Source organism: Megalobrama amblycephala, linkage group LG23 (genome assembly GCF_018812025.1).
Source record: "Megalobrama amblycephala isolate DHTTF-2021 linkage group LG23, ASM1881202v1, whole genome shotgun sequence".
NCBI classification, from domain to species: domain Eukaryota; kingdom Metazoa; phylum Chordata; class Actinopteri; order Cypriniformes; family Xenocyprididae; genus Megalobrama; species Megalobrama amblycephala.
In genome coordinates this window covers 24,845,129-24,859,065 of record NC_063066.1, presented here as the reverse complement: position 1 = coordinate 24,859,065, position 13,937 = coordinate 24,845,129, and the positions used below count along the sequence as shown (strand labels likewise).

General features: G+C 39.0%; 1 long non-coding RNA gene across 3 annotated transcripts; it reads right to left on the bottom strand.

The window, feature by feature from the left end:
- Window positions 1-719: 719 nt before the first annotated feature.
- On the bottom strand, window positions 720-4,772 carry LOC125259268. Of its 3 annotated transcripts, none has more exons than XR_007182762.1 (3): window positions 4,726-4,772; window positions 1,071-1,140; window positions 720-945 (listed from the first exon to the last, which is right to left on the bottom strand). It is a non-coding gene; the product is annotated as an uncharacterized LOC125259268 (long non-coding RNA). The 3 variants fall into 3 exon arrangements; XR_007182763.1 differs by lacking the exon at window positions 4,726-4,772 and adding an exon at window positions 1,628-2,743; XR_007182761.1 differs by lacking the exon at window positions 4,726-4,772 and having other exon boundaries at window positions 1,071-2,743.
- Between the last annotated feature and the right edge of the window lie 9,165 nt (window positions 4,773-13,937).

Genomic DNA, 13,937 nt, shown 5'->3' with positions numbered 1-13,937 from the left:
ATTATATAGCAAATCAGCATATTAAAATGAAGGATTCTGAAGGATCATGTGACACTGAAGACTGAAGTAATGGCTGCTGAAGATATATTAAAATAGAAAAAAGTTATTTTAAATTGTAATAATATTAATATAATATTTCACAATATTGATCAAATAAATGCAGACATTTGACCCCAAACATTTTATTTTATTTTATTTTATTTTATTTTATTTTATTTTATTTTATTTTATTTTATTTTATTATTTTATTTTATTTTATTTTATTTTATTTTATTTTAGTTTAGTTTATTTTAGTTTATTTTAGTTTAGTTTAGTTTATTTTAGTTTAGTGTTTTCCAATAAACTTTCAAACATATCTTAAACCTGGAGGCTCTTTATCTCACATAGGTATATATCAAAAGGTATATGCACATAATCTATTTTTCTAAACATAAAATGAATGGTATTTTTACAGGAACCCTGTTGCACACTATTACAGTAACACTGTTTAGATGACACCATTATTGCATTGTGGTCTGCTCCGCTGTGATGAACTTCTATTAAAGCTGCTCTTTAACAAGGACTGATTATGGTCCTGCGGGGCCCCAGGGCACCAGGTTCTCTGGAGGCTCCTCTTTTCACAATTAATGTCCAAATAACAAGAAATTACATTGAACCAACCATGGGAGTAATATATGGCAAAAGAGGTGACAATGTATCATGACTAGTATACAGCATTATTAGATCATTTCTTTGTTTATTTCACGTTGTGGCTCTGGCTGTATGGCTATATATCAATTTTAAACATGCAGTGGCTTGTTTCCAGGTGTCCATCCTCTGCTAACCTCTCCGTTAAGGGCAGATGGTCCATTGGCCAGCTCCATAGTCCATCCTTGGTCTTCATACGCAGTATGGAGTATCTTATTGACCACAGACCAGGTAATATGAATATGGACAATATTATTGCTGAAAAATGAGAAAGAGAGAACATTGTAGATCATGTTGAGGTGGCAGCAAGAAATTGTTCTTCTCTAACCCCTCATAAAGTTTAATGGAGTGGGTTATTATGGGCTCACAACAGTATAACTCACGAAAATCAAAGTGAGGTGCGTTCGCAGCGTCTTCGCCTGTTTCACACCCTCATACACGCCTTTATCACATCTGGAGAAGGAATGAGTCACACCATTGACACTGTTAATTCATAGTTATCTCGAGTGGTTTCGAGTGCCTCTCTGACTTTACTACAGTCCAAAAAATGAACATCAAATTCTTATAAAACGGTGAAAAATCATTCCGTACGTTTTTATTATCAGAACGCGTTGCTCACGCTTTAGTCGGACCGATGTAATTATTGCTTTTACGTCACATTTATGGAAAGATCTGATAGCGCGTGAATGACTTTCACGCAAGTTGTAGAAGGACTTGCTGAAGTGTTTTAGAGCCTGCAGAATTTGGGGTCAAGCCATTACCCTCCTTAATGTGCTGTGAGATTGCATGCTAATTGATGCTGCACGCTAATTGATATTAGCTCTCGCCATATCTGTTTTACACATTTGAGTACAATGCAAAGGTGTCTTTTACAGCCAAGTTTTGGGATGAATCTCTCTCTCGCATCTTGGAATAATCTGCCATATCTGTGCTATATTACCTGCTAGCGGGCGGCTTGCTAGAAGAGGAAAAAGGCTGAGTAAATCAGCTGGAATGGCACAAAATAAAAGGAGCAGGTAACTAGCAGGGGAGCTTTCCAGTCAGAGGTGTTGTTGTATGATGAAGTGAAGGTTGGTGCGGTGCCCTCTCTCCTCCCCGACTCCCCTGTAGCGTAGCGGCCCGCGTCCTGGGGGAAATCTCGGCAGGCTGTCTCCAATAAGAACGTGCTGAGGGAGAACTCCGATAAACAATCCAGATCCTCCCTTGCTCTGTATTTTTGCTGCACTTTGGGCGCCAGGTAACCTTCTGCCAGGAGCTGAGTGGCAGGTAGAGATGTTTCTCTCTATTTTAAGCAGCGTCTAACAAGCCTCGTCAGACAGACTGCAGGGGCCTTATACTCACTGCTGGCATAACTCTAACAGAGAAGCCAGCAGGCTCACCGTCAGCCAAGCACCACCTGCCGCCCAGCTCCTCCACAGAGCTCTGCAGAAACCTGCACATATGTACACATACACGCACCCACCCCTCAAGAGTCCACTGATCGATATGAACCCCCCCCCTCCAGTCAGAGTGCGGCTCCATGGGGAGGATGCGTTCTAAGATGAGAAGGTTAATTTGGGGCTGACGGCCTCAATCACTGCGAACTCCAAGTAAATATGCTCCTCAGATGAGTAATGCAGATTTGACCGCAGCTGAAATCTCAAGTGGAGGGATTTGTGATGTGCTCGAGGATGTAAGAATTGACGGTCGATGAAGGGGAGATGAGTTTGTGGTTTGAGTTGCACGTTTTTGTCACAGCGTGACTCTGTGCCATGGCAAATGATGTCTGTGCTCGCGAGGATAACTCCGTAAATGAAGACGGTGCTTGTGCTTGTGAGGGTTCCTGGAAAAGATCTGAGAATTTCATAGCGGAGTGCTTCTCTGAAAACATTTGAGTGCATGACGAAAGAAGATTCCAGAAACAAGTTTTCGGGTAAAATTAGCACTATATGCAGCCTTTTTTTCTGCTAGTTAACAAAATGTACACAAGTTTTCTTGAGTTAAGTAGAGACTATTTCTTCAGAAAACATTAAAGGGTTAGATCACCCAAAAATGTAACTAATGTCATTTATTACTCACCCTCATGTCGTTCTACACTTATGACCTTTGTTCATCTTCGGAGCATAGATTAAGATATTTTTTATTAAATCTAATGGCTCAGTGAGGCCTGCAGCTAAATAACGAATTTTCAACAATATCTATATGGGCTGATTTCAAAACACTGCTTCATGAAGCTTCTGAGCTTTATGAATCTTTTGTTTCGAATTAGTGATTCAGATCTCCTATCAAACGGCTAAACTGCTGAAATCACGTCACTTTGGCGCTCCGAATCACTGATTCGATTTGTAAAGCTCACATAAACTGTTTCAAATATGTTTTTAGTCCCTTTATGGATCTTGAGAGGTGCACTAACATTGCTGGTAATGGGCACTAGGGATGCCAACGAAAAATTGACTGATCAATTAATTGTCGATAATTTAATTTATAAAACTTAATCTATAAAACGTATCAATGGACGATTAAGCAATAGGGCTAGGACAATAAGTCGATACGATTCACGACTTTGTGGATCGCGATTCTTGGATAGATTCTGAGATTTTTTTCCAAATGCATCGAAATTCTCTCTTGAATAAATTCTGAGCTTAATTTTTAACAGCAGATGGCACTCTTGGCTAGTTTTCAACCGCACACTCAAATGGTCATGAAGAAGAGAGTTGAAGCGTCTGAGAATGTACTTGAACCTTAGAATGCTTTTTTAATGCAAAATTAATATAAACAGCCCACTGCAAACACCCTTGTAAATCGCTTCAACCTTTTCAAAATTTATGAATGATTATTTTATAGAAGGTTCAAGTGGTGTGTGTAAGGAATTGGAAACAAGCAGAGTAGGACTACCGCTGTTTCTAAAGCACGCAGTGCCATCTGTTGTTAAAAACTAAGCTTAGAATTTATTCAAGAGGGAATCGCGATGTGTTCGGAAAATCTCAGAATCGATCCAGAATCATCGATTTATTGTCCCAGCCCTATTAAGCAAGGAGTGTGTAGTTTTTTGTACTCAACTTTTTATTGTCTTTTAGATATAACAAAATAACATCCATTCAAATAAATAGGGAAGGGGGAGCAACAGACATATTATCATTAGTTTAACAATCTGAAAAGAGAGGAGAAAAAAAGGGGTTTAAGTCATTCCATTATATAATCCAATATGTTGGAAAAAAACATTGCCATGCATAGTTTTGAGGTGTGTGCAGCTCATGCGCAAAATGTGAAGCAGACACGCGAGGAAAAATGAAGCAAGCGTGTTGTAGTTACATATTCTAAATGTGTTAATGTCTTCAAGCCATGCAATGGAGGTTGGCAATCTGTTTATTTTAAAACATAATTAACCAAGATTCTAAAAAAACCCTCCAAACAACTGATTTTACTGAACATAAGAACTACTTGTGTAAACACCACAATAAAAGTACAGAGAATAAACAACAATAAGATCCTGGTGGATGAGTGAATTTTTTTTTTTTTTTTTTTTTTTCCAGCATTGTTTCAGCAGTGGACTCCTATTCTATTGTGCATGGTAAATCAAGACCTGTCAATCTGAGCGATCAAACCAACCCTTATGAAAAAGAGGTTTATTCAAGTGTTCCATTAGTATACGTCTTTTAAAATAAAAATAAGAAAGTATACTTTCAGTCTACTTATGTACTTCTCAGAAATATACTTAAAATTGCACTTAATTGTACTTGACTTATACTGACAGAAAAGTCTAAGTTGGCCTATACTTGTACTCAATCTTTTGATCGAGATACACTTAAGTATAATTAAGTATTCAAAGTATACTTAGCTTGTAGTTGTGTTTAATCTTTTGATTGAGTAGCCTATTAAATATACTTTTTTTCATAGTTTTACATACAGTCTTATAAACGTACATTGTTTGAAAATATTGATTTATAAGTTGACCGTAGTCACTGGTTTGATTTACTCTGACACATAGACAAAGAACATCTGACAGTACATGAATCATTACACATCAAATCAGGCATTAGAATGAACACAGTAACTTACATGTTGTTGCATTACTGTCGAGTCCATATCGTCAAAGTCTGTTTGCAAAGCCTGCGCCGAAATGCGATTGATTTACCTAAGAATCAACAGAGAAAAATGCGAATACAAATAAATAAAGCTCAACTGAGACATTCACATTGTTTAAAATAAATGACCATACTCCTAGCATTTGGATCCTTTGAAAGGTAATGTTATTGTCCTGTATTGCTATTCTCTCCTCCTCATTTCACTAAAACTATAGTGCTAGACGGTGATGAAGTAGGCGTTGATTTATTCTGCGAAGGCGAGGTTTCACCTATCTATGACGTCATAGGCCCATTCCAGGATCAGTCGTTTGATGGGGCTGGTGTCAATAAAAGCTTTTATTGGACTACCAAGGAACTTTTTAGTTCTGAAACAGGATATTCTTATAGTACAATGACCTCTTATATATCAAAAGCTCAAGGAAAAGTTGATTTCTCAATTCACTACCCCTTTAAAAATCAATAAATTATGGGAATTTATGAAAATTGACATCTCTAGTAGGCACTTGTTGAAAATGTCAGCTGCACCTTTAAGAGGAGCTCAAGGGGCAAAGGGAGGGCCGGGTTGTCAAGTTGATGACTACTGGAGACAATCCGAGCTATACCAGGCTTGTTAAGAGTACAATGCACAGGTACGAGCATGATAGAGATGTGTTGGAGGAGGAAAATCAGGCAATAAATATGTTCAGATATGTTACCTGCCAGTACAGCTGTGTGGGTGTACTTTAATTAAGGACCGATCCATATGATGTTTGCGGTTCAATGAACACTGAGCTATCTGTGATAAGTTGTAGACATGCTCTGGTTTATGGTATAATCATCCTTAGATGCTTAGAAAGGCTTGATCCTTAAGCTCAGGGATCAAAGAAGCATACTTAGCTAGTGCACTCTTCAAATCGATCTCTGCTTGTTTAATACCATGTTACTTGAGGAAAGTTATGCTGAAATTGATTAAAAAAGCAAGAAATAAAAATAGGCCATATGCTGTAGGCAACTGTCCAAAAAATTACAATAATAACAGCTTCTCTTTTTGTCAAGTAGCTTATGTAGGCTTTGACTGCACTAATGCTCCAAATCTAGGTTGCATTTTTACAGGCAGAGGTTGGAGCGAGTTCACATATGCGACAGGGAGTGTCAGAGGACAGGGAGCGAATGTTGCACTCTCGCATGACGCCAGGCAGCCAGGGCACCAGGGGCCGGAGAATTGTCAGTCGGTGTCTGGGAGGTGTGACTCGTGTGACATTCACGTCCTCCGCAATTATCACTGCTATGATGTGTGAGCATTAATGATGTATGAACGTTCAGCGGGAGGTTGGGGGGAGAGGCAAGGAGTCTGGAATCTCAAGACCTCGTTATCTGGAGGAAAGTAATAGAGAAGTATACCTAGCCAGCTTTGTTTTATTTGAGAATGCAACATGTTTAGGAGGTTTAAAGTTGACATGAAATCAAAATTATCCTATTTACTTAATGCACATTTCTGGCCTAATGTTATTCCAAAGTAAATGTCTTTGTTATCTTCAAATATAACAATTTGCTTAACCTCTGAATTAGGGAAGAGCGATATAAATTATTTTCATTTCGATCTGATACCAAATATTATCAAAGCTAATATTGCTGATGCTAATGCAAATAATTAATGTAATTACTGAGGATGAAACAGGTAGGCTAATTATAGCCATTCAACTTTTCAAAAGCCATTTTTTGATGTTAAATACGCTGCACTTGCTAATTATCAGACCTTTTTTTTTTTATTAACAACAGCTTCTATAGTTAGTTCTATTATTAACTAAATTAGCCATAATGAATGTAACAATTAGCTTGGTTGTTATTTACTGAAATTAAATATTTAAATATTACATTGCTCTCTGTGACTGTGTTCAGCCTTTCTGTTTGAATTCAGAAGAGCATAAGCAGAAATACCTCATCCTTTTGATAAAGTTCTTGATTGATCTGGTAAAGTTCTTGATTGATTCATCCCTACTTTGGAAATATGTCCAGAAGGATCTCTTGTCAGATGATGTCACCGAGGCAGCGCAGACTATTGGTACTATCGGCAGTATATTGGCTGTCGGTCATCCTGCTCAGAAGACGGGATACTTGGTGGAAGGTAAGTAAACAGGTGAGTAGCAGATAAGGAGTCTGTTCGTGTGGGAATGACGAGACAAGACAAAGGTGTTCAGGTTGTGATGGTATATATGGGGTGTGTAGATGAGGAGGTGCAGTGAATCAGAATTCAGGGGAGAATGAACGAGTAGGTGGAGCGTGCTGATCTGGTGACGGGCTGATAGGTGTCTGGGATGGCTGCGACTCCGTGACACTACCCCCTCCTCCACGGGCGGCTCCTGACGTCCGGAGCGGACTGGTAGATGAGCTCCTCGTCAGCCAGTTCGGGAGGAGGAGGTACCTCATCTCCACCAGATACTGTGAGGGGAGAAGACAAGGGATACATGAAATGAAGGTGAGATTCTGTAGTGAGGTGGCAAGTTTAGCCTGTATGTGACCTCGTTGATCTGCCTCTGCACAGTGAAGGGGCCAACGTAACAGGGACTTGGCTTACGGCAAGGCAGGCAGAGACGGATGTCCCGTGTGGAAAGCCACACCTTCAGGCCTGGTTGGTAAAGAGGGGTTGATGTTCTGTGGGTGTCAGCTTTTATCTTGTGTCTCCGCACTGCCTTTTGGAGATGCAAGTGCGCGGAGTTCCACACCCTCTCACTCTGCTTGAACCAATGATTGACAGCTGAAACCTCCAATGGCTCACCAGACCAGGGGAACAAAGGAGGCTGGTACCCGAGGATGCATTGGAATGGGGTGAGTCCGATGGTAGACTGCCTGAGGGAGTTCTAGGCATACTCCGCCCAGGGGAGGAATCGTCTCCAGCTGTTTCCAGAGTTTCTGCGGCTTCAAACGCAGTGGGCATACCTTTCAGAGGAATAAGTTTACAGTAAGTTACAGGCTTTGGAGAAGCGGTTGACTATGACAAACACACAGGTGTGGTGATCTGATGGAGGAAGGTCGGTCATGAAATCTATCCCCAGATGGAACCATGGACGGTGTGGAATAGGTAGTGGAAGCAGCTTTCCCTCTGGGAGTTTACGTGGAGTGTTGGTGATGGCACAGACTGAGCATCCTTTGATAAATCGGGAGAATCAGGAGTCCTGGGCCATGGAGGGCCACCAGTAGCGATGACGAAGGAGCGAGAGTGTACATTGACTACCTGGGTATTCAGAGCCCGGAGATGTGTGAGTCCATGAGGGGCTGGTGAAGAGCTGATGGAACGTAAAGGAGCCCCTCAGGACCTCCCGGTGGAGCAGGTTCAGAGCCTGTACTATCTGATCATCGATGGACCACTGGATGGGACTGATGATCATGGCTGGAGGGAGAATAGGCTCTGGAGAGCTGGATTCAGGATCGGGTTGATGAAGTCGTGACAGGGCATCAGCCCAAACATTCTTATTACCAGGACGATAGGTGACAGTGAAGTCGAATCTGGATGAAGAATAGGGCCCATCTAGCTTGACGTGGCTTAAGGCGTTTAGCTTCACACAGATATTCAAGGTTCCAATGATCCGTGATTACTTCGAAGCAGTGATTTGCTCCTTCCAGCCAATGTTTCCATTCTTCCAAGGCTAGCTTGATGGCCAGGAGCTCACGATTACCGATGTCATAGTTCTGCTCCTCCAAGGATAGCTTTTTAGAGAAGGCACATGGATGAAGGCATGGAGGATCACCCTGTCGCTTTGATAGAACCGCTCCAACCCCGGTGGAGGAGGCATCCACCTCGACGACGAAGGGGAGATCTGGATTAGGGTGTACCAGGATTGGAGAGGACTGGAAGGCTTCCTTAATATGGCGAAATGCTTCGATGGCTGATGGGTTCCAGGACAGAGACTTGGGCCAGCCCTTCAGGAGTGCCACAGCATACACTCACTCACTGTCCAGTCTCATCAGTCTCTACATGAGAATGAACTTACCTGACTACTCACCTGTGTTTACCTACCTCATCCTCCTCAAGCTACCGGTTTATTTGACTGTATCTCATCTGTGTGCTCATCTTCCTTGTAATACCTTGTAAAGAACTGCTAAAGTACGCTGAAATGTTTGGCTTTGTCTTTATGCTGGCTTTAGAACACAACATTAGCCAATAGTAAAATATTCACCCTCTTTTCCAGACGCCAGATAAAATGAATCACAATTAAGCCATTTGAATAGAAAACTTGACCTAACAAGCCTGGATTGCAGCCTCTTTACTGAAACAGACAAGATGTCTGATTATCACTAATTAAAAATGATTAAGCACCTACTTACCTGCGTCGATAACCATTGATTAAGAGGAATGCTGATTCAGGGGAGGTTCTGGAAGAATTCCAAAACACTTTTAAATTTCTACGCTCAAACCAGAGCGGATGCTCATTGACCAAACAACCAATCTTTAAAGTCCTTTGCTTCATTTTCTCCTTCAGAAAGCTCATGGATCCATTTGCTTCCTCAGCTGCTCACAGGTTGCATGCCATTAATTGAAAGCAGAGGGAAGTGTGACAGTAGTCTATTTTAGTCTTTCAGCAAGCTGAAAAAGTAATTTGTCATATTTTATAATGCACTGAGATTGGCAAAACTGCAGCCCTTAGCATAAAATTTAAGAGATGTGTAGTTTTTAACTCGGTAAGTTTCAGTTTAAGGCTGAATAGAAGCACTTCATTTATATGCTGAGTGTTTGTGGGCTCTAAATTCAAGCTCAGCTCATGATGACTTTATTTCCCCCCATGATAACGGGTTCATGAGTCAGGCTTGCTTATTTTTAAAGTGATTGTCTACCTAAAAATGAAAATTCTGCTCTCATTTACTCACCCTCATGTTGATCCAAACTAGCATACAGAAAGTCATGTCACAAAAAGGGTCATTTTCAGTAATATCCTGGTTGTTTTTTAAACTATTCATAATAGTATTTCCCTTCACTTTGCTCTTACCTTATGGCGGCATTTTAATGCCATTAATGACCGAGCGCACAATTGATGCTTGCGCGCGCAGTAAATCACTTCCGCGAGAGGATAACAGATCTGCACGCGAGGAAACGGGAGCCCGCAAGCTCATTTTAAACCCGCGCGCGCGCATGACATCTCCTCTGCGCGCAGATCAAGCCCTCGCGTGCTCGGACAAGATTCGCAGCACGCGCATCATCATTCCCCACACTCGCGCTCAATCTTCTATTTCGCTCGCGCGAACACTTTTGATTTTTGTCAGTCGTGGGGCGGGACTTTACTTATTTCAGTGTAACCTCAAATGTCATTGGTCAATTCAGTTTTTCCAGAAGTCTGTTTTGATTGGACGTCTGTTGTAAAATGATTAGACATGGCTTGGACCAGATGAAAAAAATACTATAGTAATTTATAGTAAATACTATAGTGTTTTGAACCATAGTATAGTATAGTACTTTTATTTGCTGTGGTAATTCTATAGTTGTTGAGGGTAATATAAACAAATTACCCAAATACTATAGTTTTCTACAACTATAGGGTATATTACTACAATATACACTCGAGTTTACTGTAGTAAAAACTAAAGTAGCCTATACAGTATTTATTACAGTTTATCAGTTCATCATAGTTAATACACTGTATTGAAGCATTCATTAACAAAGTGTTGTAAATAGTATAATGTATACAGTATACTACACTTTACTATAGTATGGTCCAAAACACTATAGTATTTACTAGTATTATGCAAGTGAGTTAAACTTTATTTATTGACTGATTGATTGCATTATTATTATTATTATAATATGTCCTTATTAGATACTATATTAACTTGATTTATTATTTTTATGGAGCTGTAGCTGCTGGGGAAAAATGAGAACACATAGTAGTTCACCGCTACATTATCATTATACTTCCACTAAACAGTATCTGTTTACCCATGATAGTATACAAAAACAACAACAAAAAAACGAAATATGTCTTAGATATAAAGATTTCTAAATTGGGTTTCGGGGGTATGATCATTCATACTGTGTACTGTATCTTAACTTTAACTGCAACCTTTCAACAGAGTGAAATGCTGAAACCATTTTATACTGTATTTAATGGAAAATATATTAACCTGATAATATATTAAACTGACAAAGAATGATAACAAAAAGCTTACACAACAACTCTTGCTGATATGAACAAGTGATGTATCTTTCATCCAAAGCCACATGAAGCAATTCTGGATTTAGAATCATAGTTACAACTATTTAATTGACACTTTTGACATTTCTGTAGTTCTCAGAACTGATATAATTTTGGCTGGGTAAACAGATACTGTTTAGTGGAAGTATAGTGGTAATGTAGCGGTGAACTACAGCAAATATAATATGTGTTCTCTTATTTCCCCAGCAGCTCCAGCTCCATAAAAATAATAATAAATCAAGTTAATGTATATGGTAGGCCATATTATAATAATAATGCAATCAATCAGTTAATAAATAAAGTTTAACTCACTTGCATCTGGTCCATTGATGAAGCCATGTCTAATCGTTTTACAACAGACGTCCAATCAAAACAGACTTCTGGAAAAACTGAATTGACCAATGACATTTGAGGTTACACTGAAATAAGTAAAGTCCCGCCCCACGACTGACAAAAATCAAAAGTGTTCGCGCGAGCGAAATAGAAGATTGAGCGCGAGTGTGGGGAATGATGACGCGCGTGCTGCGAATCTTGTCCGAGCACGCGAGGGCTTGACTGCGCGCAGAGGAGATGTCATGCGCGCGCGCGGGTTTAAAATGAGCTTGCGGGCTCCCGTTTCCTCGCGTGCAGATCTGTTATCCTCTCGCGGAAGTGATTTACTGCGCGCGCAAGCATCAATTGTGCGCTCGGTCATTAATGGCATTAAAATGCCGCCATATTACCTTTTCTGACTGGATCAGAGTCAGTGAGTTGAATTTGAGCACTGGATTAGTGAATGAATCATTCAGACCCCTTTGTGGACCAACTGATTCATTAAAAAAACATGACTCAAAATAACCTTCTCTGACCAGATCTGAGTCAGTGAGATAAACTTGAGCTCTGGATTAGTGAATGAATCATTAAGACCCCTTTCTGAATCAACTAGTTAATTAAAAAAAAAAAAAAAAAAAAAAACATTACTCAAGAACTTTTTCCAACCGGACTAAAGTCAGTGAGTTGAACTTGATCACTTAAGTGAACTTGAACTTGAGTGAATGAATTAATCAAAAAATATGATGTAAAATAATGCTTTGGTGACCACTTATACATGACTACTATCATTATAACTCACTAAGGAGAGCAAAGGTGGATGTCAAGATTTCCAGTGAGTAATGACTTTTCTCACACAAAGCTGTCATATGAATTCAGAAGACTTAAACTACTCCTTTAAATGAATCACATGAAAAAATGCTCAGTAACTGAAAACAGTTTAATACAACTGAAACTTTAGGCGCTAGTTATAGTTACTCCATTCTGCTTTATCTTCCCATCTTCACCTTTGACACACATATTTGAAATATGAATAAATATGAATATTTCATAGATTTGCTTTCTAACTTGCACACTTCTGTGTACTTGCTCTATAAAGTGAATACAAGGCTGTAACAGAAGCTGCTGTCTAACATCAACCTCTGTTCTGAAGGGAATTGTTGTTTTTTTGCATTGGGTTAAGAGTCCTTTCAACAACTGTTTCCTCCAGAAGTCATATCCATAATTAATAAAGGTTGGAGGTAAAAGAGCGTTAGTATAGTGGGAGAGTCTTGGCTCAAGCATCAAATGTTTGATCATTGCTTCTGATTAATAATAGCCCTGATACATTTCAGCTTGGCACAAATCTATTAATTATGATGTGATGAAGACAGCTCCCTCATGGAAATGTGCAAGGAATGTACTTGTGTCAATTAATTTGTCTTGTCAAATTAAGATTCTTCTCTTGAGGATGTGTTTATGAAAAGCCACAGTGGAAATAGTCTGGGTAGACTAAGAGGTTCATTTTGCTGATCTACAGTATGAGAGTATACAGCCAATGTCTTCGTGATGTGTTCAAGCAGGTGCAGTAACCATGGTAACAGAAACCGGATGATGTGTACAGTGCATTAGAGATGATAGCTCAAGGTGCTGTGTACGACTTATGGCGACACATGTCTGTCTGTCATCCATCTATCATTATATCTATCATTTGATCATTCTATTTGTTCTAGTCACATTACAAAAACCAGAATGAACTCGCTTCTGTTCTGTCTGTTGTTCATTATATTGTTCTGTAAATTGATTTATCTGTCTATTCTATATTTTTTTTAAAGTGTTAAGAATGCAATAGTCACATTACAAAAACCTTTATTTAGATTTCAATCTATCTGTCTATCTATAAGTCTATCTATATGTCTGTCTGTCTGTAGAACCTGATTTCACAACATGTTCCTGGATCATCTTTGTTGAGCCTGGAACAACACTCCAATCAACAAATCAGATTTAAGGGAAAAGTTTAGAGCAATAAACAAAAAATTTGTCAAGAGCAATTTTTGAAGGGGACACAAATAATACAGCCAAAATTTTACTTATAAGGATTACACAGAGGAAAGCCTTACTATTTATTATTAGTGCAGCATGAAGACTGTGCAATTATGCTTATTCTCAATGTTTCTCTTTGGTTCAATGAAAAAACTAATTGACCAAAATATTCTTCTTCAAAACCATTTATTTATTTTAATATTTTTGAAGTTGTTTACAACCAAGTCACCAAAATATGATGAATACACTGAGCAAAACCCAACAAACAACAGTAAATCTATTAGCCTAATTGCAGTTCACACATATGCTTATCACAATGTTAGTTGTAGTTGGTGTGGGTAACTTACTATCCAACAAGCTATGATAAACAAGCTACCAAACAAGCTAGGTAACATTATAATCGCTAACATAGTGGACTCATGGAAAAATACATCGGTTATCTTTTTTTTTGTTGTCATGACTAATTACATTACATCTGTATTAAAGAGAAAATTATCACTTCATCCACACTCTAAAAACTAATTCAGGGGACCTTTAGTCATTACTTAAATGTATATATTGTTGTGAAATAAAAAATCAAGTTCTGAAATGCTGTTAGACTTTTTACTTGTAATTGTTATTTTATTGAGCTTGGATGACACACAAATTATGCCTATTGATTCGATATACTATCATGACTTGTCATAGTTTAACA